The sequence below is a fragment of the Sinohyriopsis cumingii genome, chromosome 15 (genome assembly GCF_028554795.1).
Source record: "Sinohyriopsis cumingii isolate HCF-2022 chromosome 15, ASM2855479v2, whole genome shotgun sequence".
NCBI classification, from domain to species: domain Eukaryota; kingdom Metazoa; phylum Mollusca; class Bivalvia; order Unionida; family Unionidae; genus Sinohyriopsis; species Sinohyriopsis cumingii.
Window position 1 is genome coordinate 84,211,586 of NC_142975.1, and position 26,833 is coordinate 84,238,418.

At 35.9% G+C, this 26,833-nt stretch overlaps 1 long non-coding RNA gene across 9 annotated transcripts; it reads left to right on the forward strand.

The window, feature by feature from the left end:
• Window positions 1-5,030: 5,030 nt before the first annotated feature.
• Window positions 5,031-26,732, forward strand: LOC149782227 (uncharacterized). 9 transcript variants are annotated; one of them, XR_016414279.1, is made up of 10 exons: window positions 5,033-5,552; window positions 6,055-6,176; window positions 10,457-10,526; window positions 13,258-13,372; window positions 23,600-23,725; window positions 24,071-24,160; window positions 25,013-25,209; window positions 25,710-25,867; window positions 26,063-26,169; window positions 26,622-26,732. It is a non-coding gene; the product is annotated as an uncharacterized LOC149782227 (long non-coding RNA). The 9 variants fall into 9 exon arrangements; XR_016414278.1 differs by having other exon boundaries at window positions 5,046-5,552; window positions 6,055-6,181; window positions 10,457-10,668; XR_016414274.1 differs by having other exon boundaries at window positions 5,062-5,552; window positions 10,457-10,668; window positions 24,044-24,160.
• The last annotated feature ends 101 nt before the right edge of the window (window positions 26,733-26,833 follow it).

A 26,833-nucleotide genomic window follows, 5' to 3' on the forward strand; every position in this document is an offset into this window, starting at 1 on the left:
AAAAAAAGAAATTGAAACCGTAAAAAATGAAGAAAATATTAATATAATAATTGATTGGGATGTTTTAAAAAACAAAATAAAAGGAATAAATATTCAGTACTCAAATAGAGAGCGGAAAAACCCCAGAAAAAAAAGACAAACACGAACTCAAATTAGAACTAAGCAAAACAACAAACGACGATGGAGAAAGAAAAAAAAACGATTGACAGACAAAATTAAAATCGTTGAAGAAGACGAAAATCAGGGGAGAATAATAAGGGCGGGAAAATTTACAGAGATCTACAACGAGGCAAAAAACGTATATAAGCGAGAAGAATTTAGAAAAGGGGGTGATACAATTTTAAACAATATCAAAATAAACAATGTAACCCATACTGTAAAAGAAGATATCCTAAATAATATTTCCAAATATTATAAAGAACTATACACCACACACCACACAGAACATATACTTCAGCACAATCGACAGCTACTTAAAAAATGTCGACTGTGAGATGACATCAGCAGTACATAGAGACCAATGTGATGATGTCATCTCAGATGAAGAAATCACAAAAAGTATATCAACACTCACAAAAGTCACCAGGGAAAGATGGACTCATCGTGGAATTCTACCAAAAGTTCCACGATGAACTGACGCCGATCTTAAACGCTTTGTATAATAATATAGTTTTAAGTAAAAATAAAATGACTAAATCTATGAGGGAGGGAGTTATCACAATTATATACAAAGGGAAAGGGAATAGAGACGAGATTAAAAACTGGAGGCCTATATCACTTTTAAACACGGACTATAAGATTTTAAGTAGGATTTTAACAAATACAGTAAAGGGTAGGATAAACAAGATAATTAATGTAAATCAAACTTGTGGGGGAGGATATACAAAACAATATTTTAAACATTAAAACTACAATTAACTACATAAATGAAACTGGTATGATGAGTGCTATGGTACTCTTCGACCAGGAGAAAGCTTTCGACTGATTTGAACAAAACTGTATAAAGAATGTTTTTAAAAAATTTGTTTTCGGACCCAATTTCCAAAATGGACCAAAATCCTACACACTGGGATAATTAAACGGGAAATGCACGAAAGAATTTGAAATACAACGATCAGTGATACAAGGATGTCCACTATCAATGCTAGAATACGTAATGGCAATATAAATCCTACGTCACACGATAAGAAACAACCCAGATATACAAGCAGGGGCGTATTAACCATTAAGCAGACTAAGCACGTGCATAGGACACCAGGGCCAAAGGGGGCACCACAAAGTTGAGAAAAGGGTGAAAAGAAAGAAAGAAAAAAGAATGAAGATTTGTAAAAAAAACTGATACAACTAGTGCAAATTGATCATGATGTTCTGTTTCTTGATCATGGTACACCCTAGGGTTATCTTCTCAGGTGTACGTGGAAAAGAGGGGGGCACCAAGATTTGTCAGTGCTTAGGGCACCAGTGAGCCTTAATCCGCCCCTGATTATACAAGGCATACAAATACCAAACCTAAAAAAGAATTAGAAAATGCTCTAACATGCATATGATTGCAACATCTTTATAAGAGAGGGGAAATGCTATAAGCGTCGGGTTCCTAAATAAACCACAACAAGCACGAAATCTTAAAAGTAGTTAACTGGAGGGGCAACCACCCTGGATTATCGCCCCCCCCCCCCCACATACACACACACTTACTGAGAGACACTGTAAAGGCTCTAGGGGTTTACTTTGGTAATAAAAAAAGAAGCTGTAGAAAATTATGAACATATTATCAATAAAATAAGAGAAAATGTGAAAATCTGGCCATGGCGCCATTACCTATCATGGAGCGGGCCCAAGTGGCCAAGACTTATTTATACTCAAATATTAACCACATAATTAAATCCATAGATATGGATAATACAATTTTAAACAAAACAGACAACGAAATAATAGATTATATATGGAATCATAAAATGCATCATGTAAAAAAAGAGACATTATATAGGGCCAAAAGTAGAGGGGGCTTTGGATTGCCGAGCCCGCTACTACTATAATTAACTAACATAATCAATAGATTTTAAAAAAAATGCACTCAGACCCGGCTACAGCGTGAGAAGCACCGTACATCTACTGGTTCGGCTTCACCTTGAGAAACCGACCAGAGATATACAAAAATAACAAATTAATATTAAAAAATCGAAGTGCCACGCAAACATATGAGAACTAATTTTAAAATATATAGACACAAAACATTTATGCAAAATTTAATAAGTAAAAGTCACGCTTGGATTAGGGAGGAGATAACCAAAAATATAAAATGTAGAGTAGAGCAGGACAACTGAGGGGGTAAATTGGACAAAAAATTTGAAAAATTGGGGAAAATAAGATCTGTCAAAACACAAAGTATAATTTTTAAATACTTGCACAACACCTGGCTAACAGGCGAAGAAACAATCAAACATCGTATGCGGAGGATAATGCCGAAATGCCCTTTATGTAAAACAGCGAACTTCACCAAACTACATACGATTGTCCAATGTGATAAAACTAAACATAATAGGATAAAGTTAATAATGAAAATTTGCAAAAAATATAAGTATAACAAAAATAACATTGTATTCATAGATTTAGACTACGAAAACAAAATCGTTCTAAAATGTATAGACTATATAGTAACTATGATGATATCCTGTGGATAGGTGATAAAGATTTTTAAATAAGATACGTGGTAAAAATAAGAATATTAACCACAACAAGAACTCAATACGTCTTACGACGAATAGATACTTACCGTCAGGTTGATATAACGCAATTGATGTTGGAATTGGGGGAGAGAGGGGGAGGGAGGAATAGGTATTACAGACCGAAGGGTCGCGTAGCGCAATTGCGAGCTGATGCCATACCCATACCCCCTCCTCGCACCCCACAACAGCCATATTTCAAAGAAAATTTCAAATTCTATTTCAAATATTTCAAAGAAACCCATATAACTTTTTTTTTTAAAAGAGAAAAGGGAAGAAAGGAAGAAAGAAAAAAATAAAAGAATTTTGTAATTTAATTTTTTTTCTTCTTTCTCTGAAAGAAAATTCTAAAGACATATATAGGAAGGGATACAGGGAAAATATAAGGGGGAAGTAAATGGCGATGACATCATGGGGCTAAGTCACAGGGCTCAGTGAAGTGCACAGGCCCATCATGAGTCTTTGAAAACACCCAATGTAGAACATAAACAGACAAAATAAAGACACAAATACATACTGTATAACACTTAGTTTAAAACCCTACTAACTTCTTCCGCACTGCATGGTTGACCACTATAGAATAATGTGGTCTCATAAATACGTTTGGATCTTTCAATAAAGCATAATCAGATAAACTAAATAAAGGAGGCCTAACGCGACCCAGGAAAAACACATAGAGAATAAAGAAGCGTGAACCTTGGATCGAGCGTAACCTACCTATTAACATCTTTAAAGACTATTATGAGGAACGACACATATTATCACTCGAATAATAAAATAGGAAATTATTTTTTTTAAACAAAATCTAAATAGTACACCATTCCATCGTCAAAATTAGAAAACCATAAAACAAATTAAAAGATACAATATAACATCATAAAGGAAGAAATACAACTGGGAAAGATATTTGATCTATACTTGCTGTCTCAAACATAAAGAAAATATAGCATACACACAATATAACACCATTACATATAGCTAACACTGAGACCTAGGCGACATATAGCAAAGGTTACAAAACATTTCAAGGGAAGGAACTTCGAGCAAGGTGAGGGAAATCAGACTCGGACGAACAACCCTTTAGATAACACTATGGAAACATAAATACCCCATCAAAAATTCTAAAAACTAAATTTTTTATATAAAATTTTGTTTTAATAAAACGTAGAACACATCTGAGGGGGAAATACACAAATATAAAATACTTTTTATTTTTTTTTGGAAATGGGGGCATCTGTCCGTTGCCCCCACCCCACTCCCAAAAAGGTGTGTGTGTGTGTGTGTGTGTGTGTGTGTTATTATACCCATTACATTACTTGCAAAATATATACGGTGCTGACATTTTCGGCAAGAGGGAGACCTACCGATATTCTGCATATAATTATTTTAATGTTTTTCAGAGCGAGAGTATTGGGGCCTGATCTGTTCAATATATTTCTCAACTGATACAGCAGGTATAATCAGAGGCGTAGCTGGGGGGGGGGGGGGGGGGGAAGGGGAGTACATATGTCCCCGGGCGCCAAGGTACAGGGGCGCCAAAATGAGGCTTACAACGTTACATTATAATAAGTAAACAAGGGTAATATTCAAAAATGTGATTAAACGGGGAGGGGGCTGGGGCGCCAATTTTATAGTTCGTCCCCGGGCGCAAAATATCATAGCTACGCCTCTGGGTATAATAGAGACCCCCCCCCCCCCCCCCGAGTTTGCCACAGAGCGCTCGTGTAATGTACGGTTTAATACAAAATACATGATTGTGGGCAGGAATATACAAATTTTGGTCGATATACATGATCGTTGGTATCTATTCAAACGAGGGCCATGAAATACATTAGCAAATTCCTACAGTATTTTAAGGCAGGAGATTACGAATTATTTAAACCACGTTTTTCATCTGTCACAGATTTTATAATCATTTTGAAGTGGCTGGTTTATCTCGAGGAAAACGAGCGGTAAGTGTTATACAAAACAAAATCTTAATAGCAATTTGATCACTTTTGCGTCATTTGACAGTAAGAATAGTAATAAATAGAGGATAATTTCTTTTCCTACGTTAGGCCTAATACCTGGTATGTTTTTTAGTGTGGTACACACACAAAAAACAACCCCAAAACAACACTAACAACATTTTAAAAAACCCACAAAAACGAGTGCCGTGCCGAAGCCACGGGCTAAAATGCTTTATTATCATTTTTTTTTTATTTATAGCATCAATCACAAATTGAAATATATACAGTATTAGCGTTGGAAAAGAAAGTTTTCTTTTTGTTATATTTTTTTTTCTCACCCTAGCGTAACACTTTCTGCAAATGACCTTAATAAAGAAAAATAATAAATTAACCTAAACCACTTTGAATGTCGACCGTATCTTTTATTTACACGGCATCATGCGCGGAAGAAAATACCAACTGAACCGGGATTTCAGACAGCAGATGAATTAAAGTTGATTCATTGAACATCATTAGCAATTGTACAATCAAACAGATGCAACAATGAAAAGTGGAACTATGAAAAATCGAGAATGTTAGATTTGCGAAGGATTTATTCCGAATCATTGTCTGCTAATAGAGAATTCATGTCAGTTGCTGTGTCGGCGATGCCCACACAGCGCGCCGTCCAAATGTGAAGTTGCGTTTTGCTGACAGACATAACACTGTGCCATAATTTATCTGATGGCATGTAAAGAAGCTGCTTAAATTATAGTATTTAAAAGTTTCTTCATTTTGTAAGAGCTCAAGAAATTAATTCTGGTTTGAAAGACAAGATGACGGTAAAACTCAGAAGACGTAGCTGTACAGTACCGTTGGTGTTGGAGACATCATAATAAAGGTAACTGCGTTAACTTCGCTTTTTGTTTGGTAATTTGTTGGATATTATCTTTTGCTGATCTTCTTTGAGCTTGGAGTAAATTTTACATTCTGAACATTTTTATTTGCACTTATCTGCTTAATATGTATTGCTGGGATATCATATAGAATATGAAGTCAGTATAATGGTACTATATTTTACATATTTGAATGATAAAAGACTGGTAAATGATATAATGATAAACTACAAAATAAATAATTTGCCCATTATCCCAAATATGTTAATTAAAACAAACATTGAATGTAAATTCAGATATAATGAGCAGTTGTAAGAAGTAAGAAATAACATTTTATCCATTGAACCTGTTATGTGTTATCATCATCAGTTTTAAAATAAACACATGGAGACAAGTTTGCTTAAATTCTAAAATTAACACACACACACACACACATATGGTATTTTAATCTAATACAGAAATGGTGACATTGATATATGCAGACTAATAGTTTTTTTTCTGCTACAGATATAAATTAAAAAGCCTAATTCTGAGAGTTTCACCTACAACATTCATGATGGGAAAGGGCCACTAATTAAGAGCTGACATATGTGGAAGAAAAATACCATCCATGTTGAAAAGGGCTAGAGGTAATGTGAGAAAACATAATTTATCAATCTTATTTAACATATTGTTGATATTTTATCTCAACTGGTCAAAAGGCTAAGTGGGTTTATGTAATGGTCCAGAGTGTGTTATTTATTTCACATCCCCTTCTGTCTTTCAACAGTAAGAAATTAGCTACTTTGGAGTCCATAGTTATGATCAATTTGTTTATATAAAACTTGGTTTTGGGCTTAAATCAACATCTTGGATAAATCTAATAATGAGCAAAATCCAAGTATATACATGTGATCATGTATAAGATTAGTTGAGTTTTTTAACCAGCCTAAAAGCCATACTTCCACAATATAGGCTAAAATCATTAAGTTGTCCTTGAAGTTTGATGAGTGTTAACCATTAATAATAATAAGGTGATCTTTCATCTGAGTATGTTACCACCGCATGCAATATTTATACATGTAGTGCAGTTTTTACTAAACTTAGAATACATGCTTATATAAATGAGATCTAGATTGAAGAAGTGAAGATGCATGCAAATACATGAGGTTATAACCACTACTGCTGATTCAAGTTTGATCATGCTTGGCCATTGGGCTTATATAGTCAAGTTTCACAATGATGCTTATTATGAGTGTGATAAAGGTATGGTAGTGAAGTGACCTTGCATCTGATTGGCAGAGTTTCTTATGATTTGCACAACAGTGTTTATGATCCAATTTAGATCTGACTTGTTTAATTATTTGCTTGTATGTCTGAGGCTATAAGCAAAATCTATGCATATAATGTGGTGGTTCTACATCTCACTAGCCATTCTTGCTACTGCTCTTAAAACTATTTCTCATTAATTTTATCAGACTTGGTGAATAGATTTATCTCATCAAGATATAGCAAAAGAGCAATTTTGTAAAAAAAATATTCATTCATATTAAACTCAAATTCTGCATCTGATTGGTTGACCTTGCAAATACTATAAGGGCTCTATTTCTGACAAAAAGATTATTTTGATCTAATGTAGCAGAAATGCTTATATGATCAAAACATTGAACATATTTGATGACAAATAAGAAATAGTTTTTCATGCAAATTTGATAAACATTGATAAATCGGTTCATATCATTAAAAGCTTGGAAGAGTTTGATTACATGCGAGACCATCACATATTAATCATTCTTTATTTAGAGAATTATTTTTGTCAGGATTTAGTAAAATATGTAAAATCAATATGGACTGGTTTTGTTATGTACAGCAACACTAGTTGTTTACTGAATACTGAGGGAATTGGAGTAAGGCAAGGGTACATTGCAGTAGGTAACCTGGTTGACTTGATAACAGGATTTTAACACAAACATTTTTATCAGGAGTCTAGCATACTAACCATTGATTCACTGCAGATCCTGCCCCCATTAGTTACCTTTTAATACATTAAGCATTTGGGTTTTTTATGTCACAAATCCCATAGGGATTAAAATTAACATCATAGGTCTCACTGGATAGTTTCGTATTTTGACATCCCTCTAATTTTTAAGGTAGAAGGCATGAACCTAATTATCACAAGCCTAGCATTTATAAATTTACACATAAGCTAAATCTATAATGTGGTTCAGATTTACTTTGAGTTAGGCATGGAAATAGGTTGGCTTGTTGGTGACTGCCTGTCACAGTTAGATGAGCATTGGAGATCATATGCGTAACTTAGTCTGCAAATGAGTTGCCGACTTTTATTTGTGTCTGCTACAGAGGTAAATATAAAAAAATCTTGATGGTAGAGGGGTGATGAAAAGTATGCTAATTTGTTATAGTACTAGTGAACTTTATTCATGCATAAGGCACATACTGATTCTTTTAGTTGCCTTGTCACAGAAAAATATTGAAAATAGCTATTTCTAGTAAAAATATGAATGTAAAATGTACCTGCATCCTTTGACCCTACCAGAACCAAACTAAAAGCTCAAATTTGTGCAGCTGCTTTTGCTCATCACAAACATAATTGGTAGTATAACTGCTAACCCTACCCTCTAGCACACATTTAAGATCTTTAGAGTTTTTAAATACAGCCAGGAATTACATCACAATTAATACTTCCAGTTCAGTACCCACGAATGTAGTTCTAGTCTATTTTTAGAACATTTTTTCCTCTCTCATTTTGGTGATGATAGAAGAGTTTTATTTATGCATTTTTGGTAGGGATTTAAAGGTAACTGTTTATTCTTGATAATATGAGCTCAGGGTGTTGTTGTCTGTATGTATTTTGGCGACAGTGCACAGTGAGTAATAAGGCCTTGGTGATGATCCGGAAGTGAAATACGTGTTCTGGTTACATGCTGTTATGTTGACAGTCAATGATCTAAAAAAAGAGCAGGTCAACCTTTGATAAGAACTTCACCGTGAAGTCATCTTTGAAGGTATTTTAGATTAACATATGATTTGCATTGATTGTCACACAGTGGAAAGGTCAGTACTGAGAAACAAATGTAGAGAACATATAGTAAAATTAATTGTGTACTATGTCCTGTCAGGGCAGTATTGGAGCAAAGTTTAAATTGGTATAAAATCTTTATTATTAATGATAGACACATGAAATTTTAATATGTCATGTATATTGACTTTTAAAATATAAAAATGAAATTAAAAGTAAAAAATTAATTTTTATTTTAAAAATTTTAATAAAATTTTAAAAAAAATTAAAAAAATAATTAAAAAACACCTAAAATGCACATATATAATATTTTTGGGAATCATATTAAATGTTATCAGCATGTATGTATTCCTACACCATACAAAAGCTCCAATGTTGGATTTTTGTCACATTTTGTCAGAGAAAATATCTTTGTAGTCAAAATGAGACCTTCATTAAAAATACATGAAGACAAAATTATAATTTGTATTGGCCATTCAGACTATTTATTAGGGGTCCAATCAGTTAATTTATGTGTTTACGATGGGGTCACTTCCTGAGTAACAAACATCTGCTTGTATAGCCTTCAGTAATTCTTTATAAACATAGTTATAAGGTATTTAGTGAGAGGACAGCAATGAAAACTTTATACTAGAACCTACTCAAGTTCTGTACTAAATCATTTTAAGCTGTCTGAGAATGAAATACAGGTCAAAGGGATAAAATATGCTTCCCCCAGGTATATTTACCCTTGGATGTAAGAAAAAAGCAAAATGATGTAAGTTGAATACAAAATGCATTCCATTTCATTGTTCAGTTAGGTTAAGATATTATTGGTGTAGTGCGGCATTGTGGCCTATATGATGTTATGGGAATTCTAATGATCCATCTTGCTTTATGCATTATTAATTACTAATACTATTTGTTAACTGACACTCTAAAGATTACATAAGAAGCATTCAAACAAATTATTTGAATTTAACTTTGTACATGGTTACATATCCCACATGTACAAATATCCATCCATTTTAGAATGTTTGGGATCAAAAGTTCACATTCAGTACATCATATAGGCTGACATTGTACCTATAGTGAACCTGTAAAGCACATTTATGGCTATGTGCACTGAAAATATCCCAAAATGTTATTTTCATCATGAATATGCCTATGTATGGTAACATATTTCAATTTAGTACTTTGACAGAGTGCGGTATTGAAACATCAGCTGATTTCTGATTCCACTCAATCAATGAGCTTAATAATTGGTAACTAACACTCTTCAAAATACCATATAAATGTTCAAATAGATCATTTGAATTATGTTTGCACATTTGATCTTAACAAGTACATTGTATATGTCCCACATATGCAAATTTCCATCCTTGTTTACAAGTTTTGGGGATGAGAATTTCACATTTAGCTGATAATATAGGATTTATTGGTGCTTATAGTTGATTTGTAGGACCACATTTGGCTGTATTCACTTGCAATATCCAACATTGTTATTTCCCTCATGAATAAGAATGCTTATAGTAACACATTCTAATTTAGTACATTGTCACTTGACTTTCCTGTATACTGGTATGTAATAATGTTTACACCAATGATCAAACCTCACCACCCCAACATTGCCTTAAACTTTATGATACATAGTCTACCTGATTAGTCATTTAACTTGTAAATGGCTAAATGTGCTTCTAGAAACCTCATATACTTTTAGGATGAATTTAACACTTTAATACATGGCCATTGCTTCACATTTCTGAGTGTCACTCTGTCAAGTTTAATATTTTCCCCCATGCTTGCAACCTTAATGTTAATTTGAAATCACCATATCTAACACATTTTAACTTCATTTACATAGATCTTACTGTTTTCTAGAATTAAGTGAAACATATTGTATCTTTTCAGGTCTAGCCTGGTATCTGGAACAAAGTGTTAGAGTTGGATCAGCTTGGAAGCTCTCCTGAGTAGTCTGGTGGTAATAGCATGGTTTCATAAGGGCATGTGCAGTGTACTGCCATAAGTGACCAAGATTAGTTCATATCACCACACTGATATATGGCACCTCAAAGACATGGCTTAGGTTTTCATGAGAGAGATCAGCACCATTTTTCAGTAAGGTAGAACCTCCCTAGAAACTATTTTCCTATCCCATTGCCACCTTTTGTTGTTATCGACATTGAAATGGAATGCATTTTTGCTATAAAACATGGTAGTGGTCCCATTAGAACTTTAAATCTGAATGTGCTATTAGTTATGGAAACAACTGCCTAAGTACCTGACACAATAAATGTGGAACATAGCACCTGTCAGTGTTTCTTTAGTGTGTACACCTATATGCATCTGGACAGGCATATTGCGGTTTGCTGCCAAAATCACTATGAGCTATGATGCTTCACTACCCCTGGGGAAAATGTTATCAGTTATACAGACCCAAACTACCATTTGTTTTAAATATCATTCATTAGTCAACTTTTCTGTCTAAAATTTGTCAAACTGTGTTTTAAAACTTGTATGAAAATTTAAGTTTTCAATAAAATTTAGTTTTTAAAATTTAAATGTTTATTTAATTTGCCATTAAAACTGAATTTATCAACATTTGTAACTTTCAAACATATTTTCAGACAGGGCTTATCTTGTATCACAATTAGGTTTTTACTGCATTGAAAAATTCCTATAATTAAGGAAGATATAGCAAATTTAGTTTTGGTTTCTCAAGAGCACTTGGACCAGAACTTGCACCCTGTGGAACACCAGCACTACATACTTTCTGACAGGTGTCACATGTTTTCCTTGCAAGGAAATTCAAAAAGACTTCATGTATAAAGTTGAAATAGGTATAGCATGCAAATATAAAAGTTTGACTAAAATTGGCATAAAACATGGAGCCTGTCAGGAATTACATCACAATTAATACTTCCAGTTCAGTACCCACGAATGTAGTTCTAGTCTATTTTTAGAACATTTTTTCCTCTCTCATTTTGGTGGTGATAGAAGAGTTTTATTTATGCATTTTTGGTAGGGATTTAAAGGTAACTGTTTATTCTTGATAATATGAGCTCAGGGTGTTGTTGTCTGTATGTATTTTGGCGACAGTGCACAGTGAGTAATAAGGCCTTGGTGATGATCCGGAAGTGAAATACGTGTTCTGGTTACATGCTGTTATGTTGACAGTCAATGATCTAAAAAAGAGCAGGTCAACCTTTGACAAGAACTTCACCGTGAAGTCATCTTTGAAGGTATTTTAGATTAACATATGATTTGCATTGATTGTCACACAGTGGAAAGGTCAGTACTGAGAAACAAATGTAGAGAACATATAGTAAAATTAATTGTGTACTATGTCCAGCCTTCTAATTATACAAGTTTCATTACATTGGTCAATAATTAGTCACATGTGATGACACTTGTAACTAATCAAACCACAGCAACTGAGAGCAGACTAAGCACTGATATTTATATGGTACAGTGGCAATATACAATCTGTCTGCCGCAACACATGAAACAAACTGGACAAATCTGAAAGCCTTGAATTTGACTTTATTTATCTGTATGGTAGAACAGAACCTGAGTTGAAAAGCTTTTAAAGAAAGACCTTGATATCAAACCTAATAATAACTGCAGGAGTTATATTATGGATAATTAACCATTCTCTCAGTTTCAAACTGGGCATTCTATCCCATGGGGTTCTAAATGTAAACCAAGTGTAACTGATATCCTAATGAACTGTAAAGACCATAGCAGCACAACAGCAGGGGACCAGATATGTCCAGATCCAGAAATCATAGACCAGTTTCAAACTGATGATGAACCACATACAAATTACACATCTGCTAGAACTTATGTTATGAAGATAACTTAAATTGCATTATTATTAATCCTCCTCCTCACATTCATCATAATTGAGATGCATCATATATGTTTTATTGTAAAATAGTTTATGCAACATAATTCAGTGAAGACCTTTGCTGCCAATTTACCAGTGAACCATTTGTTTCAATGAACATATTTTATGTTGTAACAAGGAGCATCATTTAAACATTATGATGCACTTATCATACCTGTATATGAAATCTTAATACTAACACTTATACTTGCAATACTACTACTAATAAAAACACCTGCATTGATAATTTGATTATGTTCAATTGGACTTGTATCAAAATGATCACCAGCTGTATGAAAAAACATATTTTAATATATAGATATTGGATGGAATACTAGTTACCACAATTGAATAGTCATATGATAAATGATATATTATTTTAAACAATTTATATTTGCAGTGAAACATACTTTTACATTATTTTCCCTTAAATTTCATTTATAGAGCAGTATACTCTGCATTCATTAAATTACTGAAATGGTTAATAATACAACAACAAATACTGCAACTTCCAGAATCACAAAAATCAAAAGATATAAACAGAAACTTCCCTACATGTATCAACAGTTGTCACTTAATAGACAGAACTATGAAGATTTAGAATAGGATGTTAACAAATTAGGTATTCAAGTTAAAAAGAAAAAAATACCAAGTAAGCTTACTACCAAAAAATCAAACAATAACAGTGAATTTTAGTACATTCCCAGGAAACAGAATATATGATTTTTCTTAACTTGATCTGATACATCTTAAATCTATAGAAAATGATTCATATTCTATGACTAAAATATTATGTAAACAAAAATTCCATCACTTTTTTCAGATGCAACATGCATACCCCAACCCATCCTTCTTGATCATAAAGTATACCAGCATTCCACTATAAGATGGGGAGCTGTAGTGGCTCAGTGGTTAGCTTTCTGGACCTGTGAAATAAGGTAGGTTCAAATTCTACCATCAGACCAACCTGGGTTAGCTACCATGGTGTGTCCTTGGGCAAGGCACTATACTTAAAGTGCCTTGGCACTAAATAACTTACTTGTGTTGGTTTACCATAAAAGGCCAAACCAAACACAAAAAACAACAACTTTAAAATATGAGTTTTGTCAATACTAAGTAAAGGAAAATCATACTGAAGAAATGTTTTTGTTAATACAGTTTAATGGATCTAAAAAATCTCTTTCTTCTGCAGGAGTTTAAAATGTTAAATTAAAAAGGTCATGGTACACATTGCTTTGTTCGTACACATCAGGCTCCGTAACCCATATCCAACTAAAACTTTTAGTAGAGTCTGAATAAAACATATTTTAATCTGGATGATAATATTCTTTCTCCATTCATATACTACACCACCAAGATTGATCCAAATAAGATTACATTTTACTATAACACTGAGGATGAGTATGACTCTTAGCAACTGACAAATGTGGAGAGAATGGAGTTAAACTGAACTTTGATTTCTTTTCAACCATAGCACAAGATGATCATTTATTATGAAAAAACCTGAATAAAGTTGGAGTTCATAACCATGACAGTCTTGATATAATATAAATTCAATATATTATTGTTGTCTTGAGGTATAGTTCTGTATATTACAATCTCACACAAGATCAGGGTATATTTTAGTACCATACAGTTAATTCGGGATTGTATTAATACCTATTCTGGTGAATGAACATTAAATAAGATTTACTATTTTGGAACCAGTTGCAATAAAGTTTACTAAACAAGAGAAAATATGACTTTACTATAATATCTAAAATGTAAAATCTGCAAACAGAATACTTGCTTGACTTTACACTTCAATTATTTATTTGAAATGGATTTATACAAATGGCATTAAATTGGGTTTCAGGCTGGTAATGACAATGGTAGTAGTGAATAGGGACGGTCTAGGGACTAGGGAACTTCCATGTTAAAAAGGGTATATCCACGGGGGGACTATGTAATTTAACATGGGAGAAAAAAAAATATCCATTCTAGGGACAAGGGGAATTTAACATGGGAGAAAGAAAAAAAACTATTCACTCTAGGGACAAGGGAAATTGAACATGGGGAATAAATCGTGGGACTGTCATGGGACTAGGGGAAATGGAACAGGGTCGGGACCCTGTTTTAATAAGGTCCCGACCTGATGGGTCTATGAAAATGGAACAGGCGAAAATTGAAACAGGGAGGGGTCTCTATTTTTTTATTATTTTTTTAAACAAAAAAATAAAAAATGGGGTAGGCAATTGAAAGTCAAGATCTTTTCGAGAGATAGGAATGGCCCTGAAAAGGGCCTTTGGTTTTATGTTAATATACCCTTAACATAAAGGGCATCTGTGACATCTTCCTCTTGACCTTAGGCTGCGCCTGACTGCAGGACCATAGATTAAGACTCTTTTGAGGCATCCTTGATGCTCCACATAAGATTCTTCGCATCCATAGGCTGGTGTCTGTCCTGTGGATAACTGTCCAGTTGGATCGGACATACATTGGTATGTCCGTCCGGAACATCATCGAAGACACAAGCGTTGAAGATTGTACGTCGGTCCACATGTTGGGGTACTGAGTAACAGGTGAAGGAATGCAGTGAACTGTACTTATTTATAGGGAGAGGAAGGATTGAAACGGATTGAGTTTGTTGACCAATCCAAACACGCGTTACAAAATTCAGTCAGCCCACGTCCAATCCGAAGAGAGCAGTCTGTGACGTCACATAGTCTATATAGATTCGCTAGCGCCTGTGCGCAGTCAATCTAAGCGACAGTTTTTCAACATGACGGAAACTCAGAAAACGATCAATTGGGGTGCACTGATGGTGGAGACTACCCAAGGGAACCAGACTTACTTTCAGAAGAGGTGAATTGGGATTTTGTGGATTTTTTTACCTTGCAAGAATTTGTTCCTGAACCTTCGTCACCTTCTCCTTCATTACCGCACATGGAAAATTTTAGACAGAGACAGAAAGAAGAATTGGAGAAATTTATACAACAGCAAAAGGAAGCGGAACAAGCTTTTCTCCTACAGCAACAGCAGCAAGAAGAAGAGGTAAGAAAAAAACAACAACAAGAAGAAGCAGCAGCAAAGAAACAAGGGTATCAAAATCAAACGGTCACGGTACTGTTAGACATTTTAGCGGAGTTAAGAAGTCTGAAACAAATGTATCAGACTTCTTTATTACGGCTGAAGAGAATACGACCTTCCCAAGCTAAACACTCCAACCCTGTGACTACGCCTACCGCACCACCCTTAGTGATTTCAACGAAATCATCATCAACAGTACGCAGTCCAGAAGTAGGCCTTGGCCGTGGCAAAGGCTTAAGACAGTTAAAGTTGATTGTTTAAACTCACCCCTTACACCAAAAAAGGCCCTTTTCAGGGCCATCCACGTCTCTCGAAAAGAGATAGACTTTCAATTGCCAATAACTAAAAAAAATCATTTTACCCAATAGTACCTGTCTGTGTATGAGTGTGCGTGAGTGTAGGTTCTTATTTTAAAATCAAAACCCAAAGACACTTACCTTTTATAATTAATTTATTCTTTTATAAATATTTACAATTCACAATTCACAACAGAGCACTTTAAAAAGTTCATAGACTTATTCTGTCTCATTGTTCACTCTCTGTTTTTTTAATTTCTTCACCGTCATAGTCTTTTCCTCCTCTTCCTCCTCACTTTCTTCCCTTCTTTTCTTCTTCTGTTTCTTTTTCTTCACCTGTCTGTTTTCTTCCTCTTCTTCTTCCTCTTCCTCTGAAGAATCCCTCTCTTCTTCTGACTCCTCTTGTTTCTTTTTTGGGCAGTCTGGTGACCAATGTCCTTTTTCTTGACAATAATAACAGGTATCTTGACTTTTGTCTCTTCTAACCCCTTTTTTTTCTTTTTTGACGGTCTGGACACTCTGAAGACCAGTGCCCTTTCTTCTGACAGATATAGCAAGTATCTTGACTTTTATCTTGAAAGGAAGGAGAGTAGTCCCTCGGCTGGTCTGAAGAGAATTTTCTAATGACCCCTCGCAAAGCTCTTATTGAACGTTCGATCTTGGTAGTCTCTTCCATCGTTGTGCTCAGTTTGAGAGTGAAATGAATAGTGAAAGGACAAGACACATACCCTTTATATATGCTGGTCTGCTATGACTATAAATTAGTCCATGGTGTTTAAACTTTAGTCATTTGACTTTTTGCTATCGAGATGAAATGATCCAATTCATTTGAGAAGAAAGAAGAAGAAAGTAAGAGGCAGAAACGTGATCTATCGCCTCGTACCAGGGCTGAAGTCTTGGCACAAATTCATGCCAGTGATTTTGAAGAGGACATGAGTGAACCAGAATCCAAACCCTCTAAACAAAGTTTACCACCCTTAGTCAACCCTGAAAAGTACTATGACATTCGAGAGACGGAAAAGCGTCCCTCTAGAAAATTTAGAACTACGGCTTACAAATACACAGTGAAGTTTAAAGATTTCAAGTCTGAAGTACTGTTAGAGAAAGCAGAAGGGTTCATCACCGACATGTGGGATTCTTTGCTCACCACACTCAAGCGACAATGTCAACCCAAAGAAGATGATTGCTTGAGACTTTCCATACAACATGACGGCTTGAAATCCCCTGTTTGGATCGAGTTTAGCAGCCCTGCAGAATTGACCACTTCCAAAGTCATGGACAAGATTCAACACGTGCAACAATCTAATGACCAGTTTGACATCACCGATGGAAAAGCCACACTGGACATGACCCACGTCTCTCCTCCTCAAGGGACCGGACAATGCAGAAAGACCTTATTGGTCAACAACCTTCGCATTACCAAAACAAGTCTTGTCCAAATTAACATGTGTTTAGCCCGAGCCATCGTGGTGGGATGAACCTATGCCGACAAGAACGACACGGTAGAATGGAAAAGAGCCTGGGAGAACATTCGAAAATCGAACCGAGCCAAACAACGAAATGAAGCAGAACTTCTGTTACAACAAGCATGCCTGTCCAAAGACACATCCTGTGGCATTCCTGAGATGCAAAAATTGCAAGATGCCCTAGCTCCACGATACACCTTGAAAGTGCACCCTCAAGAAGTGCGCGGGCCTCTGTTGTTTCGAGGGAAAGACTTCAAGGATGGAAAATACATTCACCTCTATCATCACGATGACCATTTCGATACCATTACCACTATCACTGGATTCCTGGGATACAAATATTACTGTGAGAAATGTGACTTATGATGGTTATAATAATCGAGAGCAACACAAACATTGTGGATCGAAATGCTCAGAATGTTTGGCCTCTCAACCCTGTCTGAGCGAAGGGCAAGAACCAGTGCATTGTCCTGCTTGTCTGCGCACATTTGTCAGCCCTGCCTGTTACCAACAACATCTGAAGATGCAAGGTTCACAGAAGAAATGTGCTTGTCAACTCCTGAGATTGTGCCCAATGTGTGGACAAGGTCTATGTATCAACAGTACCAAGGCACACGTATGTTCAGGAAAGAAAAAATGTCACATTTGTCACTGCATCGTGGACTTGGAACACCAATGCTACATGCAAAAATACCAATCCCAACCAGAGAAAGAGGATGGTCACAAGAAGAAGAAAGGCAATTTCATCTTTTTCGATTTCGAATGCATGCAAGAGACCGGTATTCACATTCCTAATTTATGCGTGGCTCATTGAGCCTGCGAGAAGTGATTCAAGAACCTATCTTGAGTTATTGCCCTCACTGCAGTAAGATTCCTGGAGGGCGTGAAAAAATCTTTCAAGGACCGAACACACTAGCCGATTTCACACAATGGGTCTTAGACCCCATCGACAAGACATGGAGCCAAGAGGACATTGAACATAATGGAGAATGTCATCACCATGCCACGGTGATGGCTCATAATTTCTCCGGATACGATGGACAGTTTCTTTTGAGATGCTATACGGAACGTGGCACCGAGCGTCCTAAAGTCACTTTGAACGGAGCCAAAATCATTTTCTTGCAAGTGGGACAAGTGCAGTTTAAAGATTCGATGAGCTACTTAGCCATGCCTTTGAGTCGAATGCCTAAAATGTTTGGAATGACAGAAATGGCTAAAGGGTACTTTCCACACTTTTTCAATACAGAAGCCAATCAACACGCCGTTCTACCCCATTTGCCTCAGGCTCACTATTACGACCCTGACAACATGCGTACCGAACGAGAAACTTTCTACGCTTGGTACCAGGCTCACGCCTCCGACCCTTTCGACTTTCAGGAAGAAATGCTAAAGTATCGTCATTCTGACGTGGACATTTTACGGCGATGCTGTGGAAAATTTCGAGAACTGTTCATGGAACACGGAGGGGTTGATCCTTTGAAAGAAGCTTGCACCATTGCCAAAGCGTGTTCCTTAGTCTACCGACAACGATTCATGCTTGAAAACACTGTGGCTGTCATCAGTCCTCAAACGACCAACTATGTCAAACGTCAATACTCGGTCAAAGCCCCATGCTGGTTGCATTACTTGTGCGACAAGGAAGACAAATGGATTCAGCATGCCCGCAACGGACAGGGCGAAAAGATCATCGGAATGCATTCGGTCGATGGCTGGGACTTAGAAAACCCCAAGATCATGTACGAGTTTAACGGTTGCTTATTTCACGGATGTCCCGTCTGTTACCCTGACCGCGGCACTAAAAATCAGTTCTTACAACGAACCATGGAAGACTTGTACCAGGCCATTTGTCAGCGACGCCTAAAGCTAGAACAGGAAGGATACCAAGTGGTGGAAATGTGGGAACACAAATACGATCACCGTTTGAACACCGATCCCGAGTTTAAACGCCGCATGGAAAGTTACCAGTTCATGGACCCCCTGAACCCGAGGGATAGTTTGTACGGAGGAAGGACCAATGCCACCTGTTTGCTGTACCAAGCTGATGAAGAGAAAGGAGAAGAAATCAAATACTTGGACGTGTGTTCACTGTATCCCTACGTGTGCAAATATTGTTGCTTTCCTGCAGGGCACCCACAATTGTTCACCGAACACATCGACCTAAAAAACATTCAACACTACGAAGGCTTGATAAAGTGCAAAGTTTTGCCTCCCACGAACCTATACCATCCCGTCTTACCTCGCCATTGCCAAGGCAAACTTATGTTTCCTTTGTGCCGTACTTGTGCTGAAACGTGCAACCAAGATCAACCTTGTCATCACACCCAGGAAGAACGGGCCTTGACGGGGACATGGGTCAGCGTAGAATTGTTCAAAGCTCTGAACATGGGATACCAACTGTTAGAAGTGTACGAAATTTGCCACTTTCCCAAGACACAATAATTCCACAAGGGTGACCCCACACAGAAAGGCATTTTCGCAGACTACGTGGATGCCTTTTTGAAACTGAAGCAAGAAGCCAGTGGCTATCTGTCCTGGTGTCACACTCCCGAAGACCAAAAGACATTCAGAGAGAAATTCTGGGCACAAGAAGGCATTACTTTAGATCACATTGAGAAAAACGAAGGCAGGCGATCGTTTGCCAAAGTGATGTTAAATTGCTTGTGGGGTAAAATGGCACAATGACTGTGTTTACCCAAGACGGAGTATTTGACCGAACCTTCCCGCTACTTTCAGATGATTCACGACAAAGCCAAATTCATGAAACACGTGGACGTCGTTCGTGAGGATTTGATCTTGGTGAATTACGAAGAAGATCTGAACTTTGTAGAAGATGACCCCTTTGGAAATGTCATCATTGCAGCTTACATGACAGCTCATGCTCGCTTAAAATTGTACGAAGCTTTAGAACTGTTAGGGGAACGTGTCTTGTACTTTGACGTGGACAGTTGCATTTATATCGATCACCCGAGTCAACAGCACCCTGACATCGAAGGAGACCGTTTAGGAGCCTGGACAGACGAGCACCCCGATGACAAGATTCTAAGTTTCGTCAGTGGTGGTCCCAAAAATTACGGCTATGAATACTGGGACAAACAAGAAGTGCACACGAAGTGTAAAGTGAAAGGACTTACTCTGAATTATCGTACCAGTCGAGTGGTCAACTTTGGCGTATTGAAAGAAGCCTTGCAGTCTAGAGAAAGTGACCACCTATCAACCCAACAAGATTGTACGTTTACTCACACACCACATCGTCAGTCGACCCTTGGAAAAAGTCTATCAAATCATGTAGCAGAAGCGAGTGCGGCTTCCCACCCACTTTACTTTGCCGTATGGACATGTCGGTATAAAACATTGGTTGTAAGAGGATAGCCACCCACCAGAAGGGTGACTTCGCCACAGCAAGAATCGAGTGAGAAATCCAGCGAGAACTCCAAGTTCAAACCCTACCATTTTCCAGTCTTCTTACCTGACTATTGTGATTGTGCCCGTCGATTGGACATGTTTCAAAAATGGCCTACGGATAGGGAAGGATTACCTTCTTCGTATGTTTTAGCTAGAACAGGATTTGTCTACTTCGGACCTGAGTCAGGATTGGGATACGAAGTACAGTGTTTCGCTTGCGGACTGAAGTTTCGAATGGATCTATGTATCTACAAAGATTCAGCTATTCTGGAACATACTCGATGGTCTCCGCACTGCCCTTACCTTTCAATGGCCTTTCCACCCATTAAACTACGGTACAATTATGACGGTACCTTAGAGACGGTACCTTCCAAAACTAGACGTAAACACATTGCATCCTATTTCATTGTTGTTTCTTTTCCACATAATAGCTTATTTTTTTATAAAATGTTAAACTTTACTAATCTTTTTTCAAGATCACTTTAGTTTGCAAAAATATATCTTGTCATTTATTGGCATTCTACATTGAATTTTGTAAACTAGCTATAAACCTGACCTAATTACTCAACTTAACTGCTGACAGAAACAGTCTACAGTAAATGTATTTCATTTCTATAGCTCGATGGATAAACATTACATCTTTTAAAGCTGTGCACAGAATAGGCTGACATATCACGAGTCAGGAAAACATGGGGGTGGTATCCCCTGTGTCCAAAATTAATATCATTTTGAATAGAATATTCTAGTGACAATTGCCTCTTTTCAAATGGTAAGCATTGCTTTTTTTTATTTTCGTCAATCTGTCAAATTTGGTATGCATTTTGCTTTAATATTTGAGATGGAAACCTTAGGTGCATAGAAATGTCAGACAGCATTGTACATCATGGATGGTGTCCAACATACTTTTATGATCATAAAACAAAATCCCATTGTTTTAGTTATGGCCACTGATTTAAAAAATATTCATCCAAGCTAAATATAATAATAATAATAATGAGGACTTTGTATAGCGCCTAATCTTTAGAAGCTCTAAGCGCTTTGCAACATTAGACAACATAAAAACATACACAATGATATGATTACAAAAACAAACACCATGAAATTAGAAAACATAAAAAACATGCTGAGAATATTTAAGGTAGTTAACATTATTAAGTCATTAAGTTTGTTTTTGCAGTCAGAATAAGTAGTTTTGAGAGCACTCTTGAATAGGATCACTGCGTCTTTGTGTCTAAGTTCAGTGGGCAATTCATTCCATGTTGCTGGGCCCTGGTATGCAAAAGAATGCTGTCCATGTGACTCTGTTTTCATAGTGAGAATAATGAGTATATGATTGTCGGAAGAGGAGTGTAAGTATCTTGCTTGTGTGTACACATAGGTGAGGTCGGATAGGTATGTTGGACTAGAGTCTGTCAGTGAAACGTAGCACAGAGAACTAATGTTGTGCTTGATTCTGGATCGAATGGATAGCCAGTGTTGGGTACAGAGCAGCGGGGAGGTGTGCTCTGATTGTGGTACTCTAAGTATGATCCAAGCAGCTATGTTTTGAACTTTTTGAAGTCTCTGCAGTAGATATTAAGATGAATCAGACAGAATTGAGTTACCATAGTCCAGTCTTGAAAGTAGTAATGAACACACAAGTGTTTTAGTGGCATCAACTGAAAGATATCTGAGAATGGAGCTGATGCGTCTCAGCTCAAGATATGCAGCCTTGCATATGTTCATGACATGTTGGTGCAATGTGAGAGTACTGTCCAGAGTAACACCTAGGTTTTGTACTGATTGTGTGAATTTAATGTTGGTGAGGCTGATATTTATTGTGTGAGGTAAAGGATGTGAATGAGAAAGTCTTTGTGTTGTAATCAGAATGGCCTCAGTTTTATCATCATTCATCTGCAGCTTGTTACAAGTCATCCATGATTTCACATCAGAAATGCACATCTCTACACCTTGGATGGTAGCATCAACTTCAGTTGGGTGGCTAGATTTGTATATTTGGGTGTCATCAGTGTACAATTGGTGAGACACTGGATGATGATCTATGACACTTGAGAGCAGCTGAGTGTATAGAGTGTAGAGAACAGGTCCAAGAACAGACCCCTGTGGAACACCACAACATAGATCAATTGGGCTGGAGTGTAATCTATTTGCAGACACAATTTGTGTCCTGTGGCAAGGGCGATATGCAGATTGTACATTGCTAAAAAGACTGTTTGAATTCAGACAAGATGCAAGCTGGGATTGAACAACCTTTTGTAAGATTTTTTATATGAATTGGAGATTAGAAACCGGGCAGTAGTTCTTTCAATTGTTATGGTGTAGTGTTAGTTTCAGCAGAGGTTTTACAATGGGAGTTTTGAAAAATGATGGAAATCATGCTGATGAGAGAGAGGTATTAATACCATCAGTTAGTGAAGGCAATACTGGATCTAAGCACTCAAGCAGCAGTAATGTTGGAATTGGATCAAGTTCACATGACTTTGGTGCACTCTAGGATGATTACTTAAAAATGCATTTATTGGTGGTGAGAGACTAAATACATGACTTGATACTTGTGTTTAGCATTAATTGGAAAGCTGAAGATTAGTAATCTTTTGACATACATATCTTAATTGTACCATTTAATTTACAAAATTCAATGTAATTTGCATTGGTAAAATGTGTAGCACAAGAAAAGTCATTATGAATAGAGATAAATCATATCTTTGTTTTGTCTGGAGCTTGACTAATTTATTGCACATTTCTGTACACTATTTTGTCTTTAATCCAGGATTATTCACCGCATTCGGATGCATTTCGTGGTGAAAATTCACCAGCTGGATTTAAAAGTGGTGAATATTGCTAGCGATTGTTCTGCAAACCCTGTATGTCACAAGGAGTCAGTGTATTCAAGGACTCATACAGTATTTACAAGTTCTCATTGACATTTCAGATGAAAATGAAGAACTGAAAAAAGATGAAAATCTCAAGTGGAAACCTTTCTGGTCAGCCATCTCATCCAAAACCTCCTGAAATGGAGAGTATTTTGCAGACTCCAAGATTTCCTCTTATCCTGCTGGTATGTTCTATTTAGTTTATCTGGTCTCTTTTTATTTTTTATCAATTGCTTTTATACCATGCCACAATTGGAAATTCTTTATCAAAAGTATGTATAAATTTCATCATTTTTCTGTCTGTTTAATAAGATGTGTTTAAGAGTACTTACTTACTCATGATGCTGTATGTATGAGATTAGATGTTTTGTTAAAAAAGAATGCATTTTGTGATATATTGTATCACTGCTTTATATACAGTGGTCATTGCAACCAGTATGCATTTTGTTTACATGCCAAAAAATCCAGTCTGATTTCTTTGTTTCTATTTTACTGCAATTAAGGAGTAGTGATAATCTTTATACTCTTAGCTGCATCCAGAAGGACAACACCATCACCATCCCCATCCACTCTGGAGTGGAGAATATAAAGATTTCTCTCTGCCAGTTCCTCTGCAAGTAGTAAGTATTGAGGATGGAAAAAAAATGTACATTATAGAATAATGAAACAAATACTACAGGTGTTGACTTTTATATAATCTCTTATTTCATTTACAGCTCTCTAAATACGAGTAGGTCAATTATACACTGTATTTATGAATTTAATTCTCATCTAAGGTAGTAGAACTGTTTTATGTTTGACAAAATGTTGGGTAATTTGTGGCCATACACTAAAAACACATTTTGTAGCATTTAAAAATGCTTATGTTCAATGCACGTAAAACTCATTGGTTTGTTGTCACTTCAGTTGATAATAGTCTTGTCATCTTGTAGACATTTTGAATGTTAGTGTTCAATGCTAAGGTCATATACATTGATTCAACATCAAAATTTGTTTGCAAAATGGAAGATTATGACATGAAAGCACAAGCTCTTGTAGCTTAGATACTGTTATTTCAGAACATTGTGAGATGTTAATTAATTAAATTATAGGTCATAAAACATACTGTTCAAGACTTATTTGTGCAAATAAACAATGAATTGTTTTTCATTGATGTGTCGACTGTTCATCATTCCATTGTTTTTTTTTATTTTTCTTTCTGATGTATACCATTGTCTTGTGTAAGTCAGATGCCTAAACCATCTACATTGAATGCAGACTTTACAGACACCAGCAGTGAAACAACATATCCAGGGAATAAAAAAATAAAGGATTATGGGAAAAGTTTTCATATAAACTGTACAAAAACCATGTATTTCATTCCATAAATATATTTCATTGTTAAACCCATGTTCACTGTACAGATCTTTTTAAGGAGTTTATAATAATGATCTTGATCTTTCAAAACTAATTTCATCACAAATCTGTTACAGATTTCCAGTTCAATGTACTTATGAAACTGGACACAAATATTGAGAATTTGTTGGAGCAGCTGGCCCTCCAAGTTCATACACAAGGCCCAGACACAGAATATAGAGAAGAAATTCTTGCAATGCCATGTGATTCAGTGGAGGAACTAGAGGGCCTTTGCCAGAGGTTGGAGGAGAATCCCAAACTCTCCAAGAAGATGGTAAATTGGGGCTTTATTTTCTATTTAAAAAAACTGTTATAACCTTTATTTGCTGTTGTGAACCTCAGTATGCATTATGCAAGTTCTGCAGTGCCTGTATAATTATTTTTGGGGGTGGGGTGAACATGTAGTGGTCGGCTGTTTTGTCTTACGGATGTAGGCCAAAACATGTTTAGAGATGAACATGTAACAGGTATTTTACTACATATACACTATTGCATATTATGTGACTACTTTAATTCAATCCTTGAGTGAATGTCATTTATGAAGTTAATAGATTCACGGTGGTTAATTTGGTTTATAATTGCTATTAGTACATTGTGTTGCATAGTTAATGTTATCAAATTTTTTTCAAGTTAGAGAAATTAAATTTGCTTGCAAAACCATGGCAAAAAATAACTATATACAAGCATATTTTGTCACATCGATCATGAAATACTACTACTAATAATAATATCAGAATCAAAAAATAGTATTATTATTATTATTATTATTTTCAGATATGCTACTTGAGCTTCCTTGGCAGGTTTACAATTGGGGATAGTGTCTGCAGGATGATGAAAAAGCTTAAAACAAAAAGACTGGCCAGAGTATAGTCCAAAGGGACGTAAAGGGAAAAAAGCATTTCAAGAGCTTGTGATATGTCAGGTTTTGATAAGTAAGTATGGCTTGATTTAAATTGTGTTTTTCATGTGACTTGCCAGAGATTTTTAAATGAATTGATAAAGTAACTTGAGACCACATTTCAAAGTACATGTTTTAAAAATATTCCATTGATTATTGCTGGCATTTAGAAAAATGCAATGCATCCTTTGTTGTGAAACTTTTTTAAAACATTGTATTACTCTTGCAGAAGCCTGCTTGAAAACTAATGGCAAAGCAAAGGCAAATGGAATGGAAGAGACCATATCAGAGACCCTCAAATATGCACCCAACCAACGCAGAATGATAAAAAACAAGGTAAACCAAATGACTCTTATTTCATCAATATTGGATTCAGTTTCGTCTTTTAAAGCATAGTATTTGTAAAGCGGATGCATTTCTAAACTGATAACAAAATCAGCTTATCCTATTGCCCAGGACTATCAAAGCTAGAGTCCAGCTAACTACAATATGCATATATCTTGTCTGATCGGACAAGTGCCTCCATTTGGAATTTTTATTCACATGAAATATTTGGATGAAATAAATTCATCTTTGTGCAAATTGATTGCACCATCCACTTGCCAGAAATGATAAGTAAGTGCAAAGTTATCTTGTATCATGGCTTAACGATAGTAAGGGAAGCACAAGTGCAGTAAAGAAAATTTCATACATTTTTATAATGCTGATTAACATGACTTCTGCATATGTAACTAGTGCTGAGATGATATGACTTTATTTAAGCATTACAATTTTGTTTTAATTTGCAGGTGCCTGAGCAGAAGAAGTAATAGATAAACTTTACAGTGGAGTTGGAGACTGATTCTGATTCATAATCTTAATTAAATCTAGAAAATAAACATTAAAGTCATATTAAAATATCTGTTGTATTGTTTCCTTCTTTCATTTTTCTCTTAAAAACAACTGTCTGAACTTTTAGCCTGTAAATTCAGTGGATTCCTTATCAGCCCATCTACTTTTA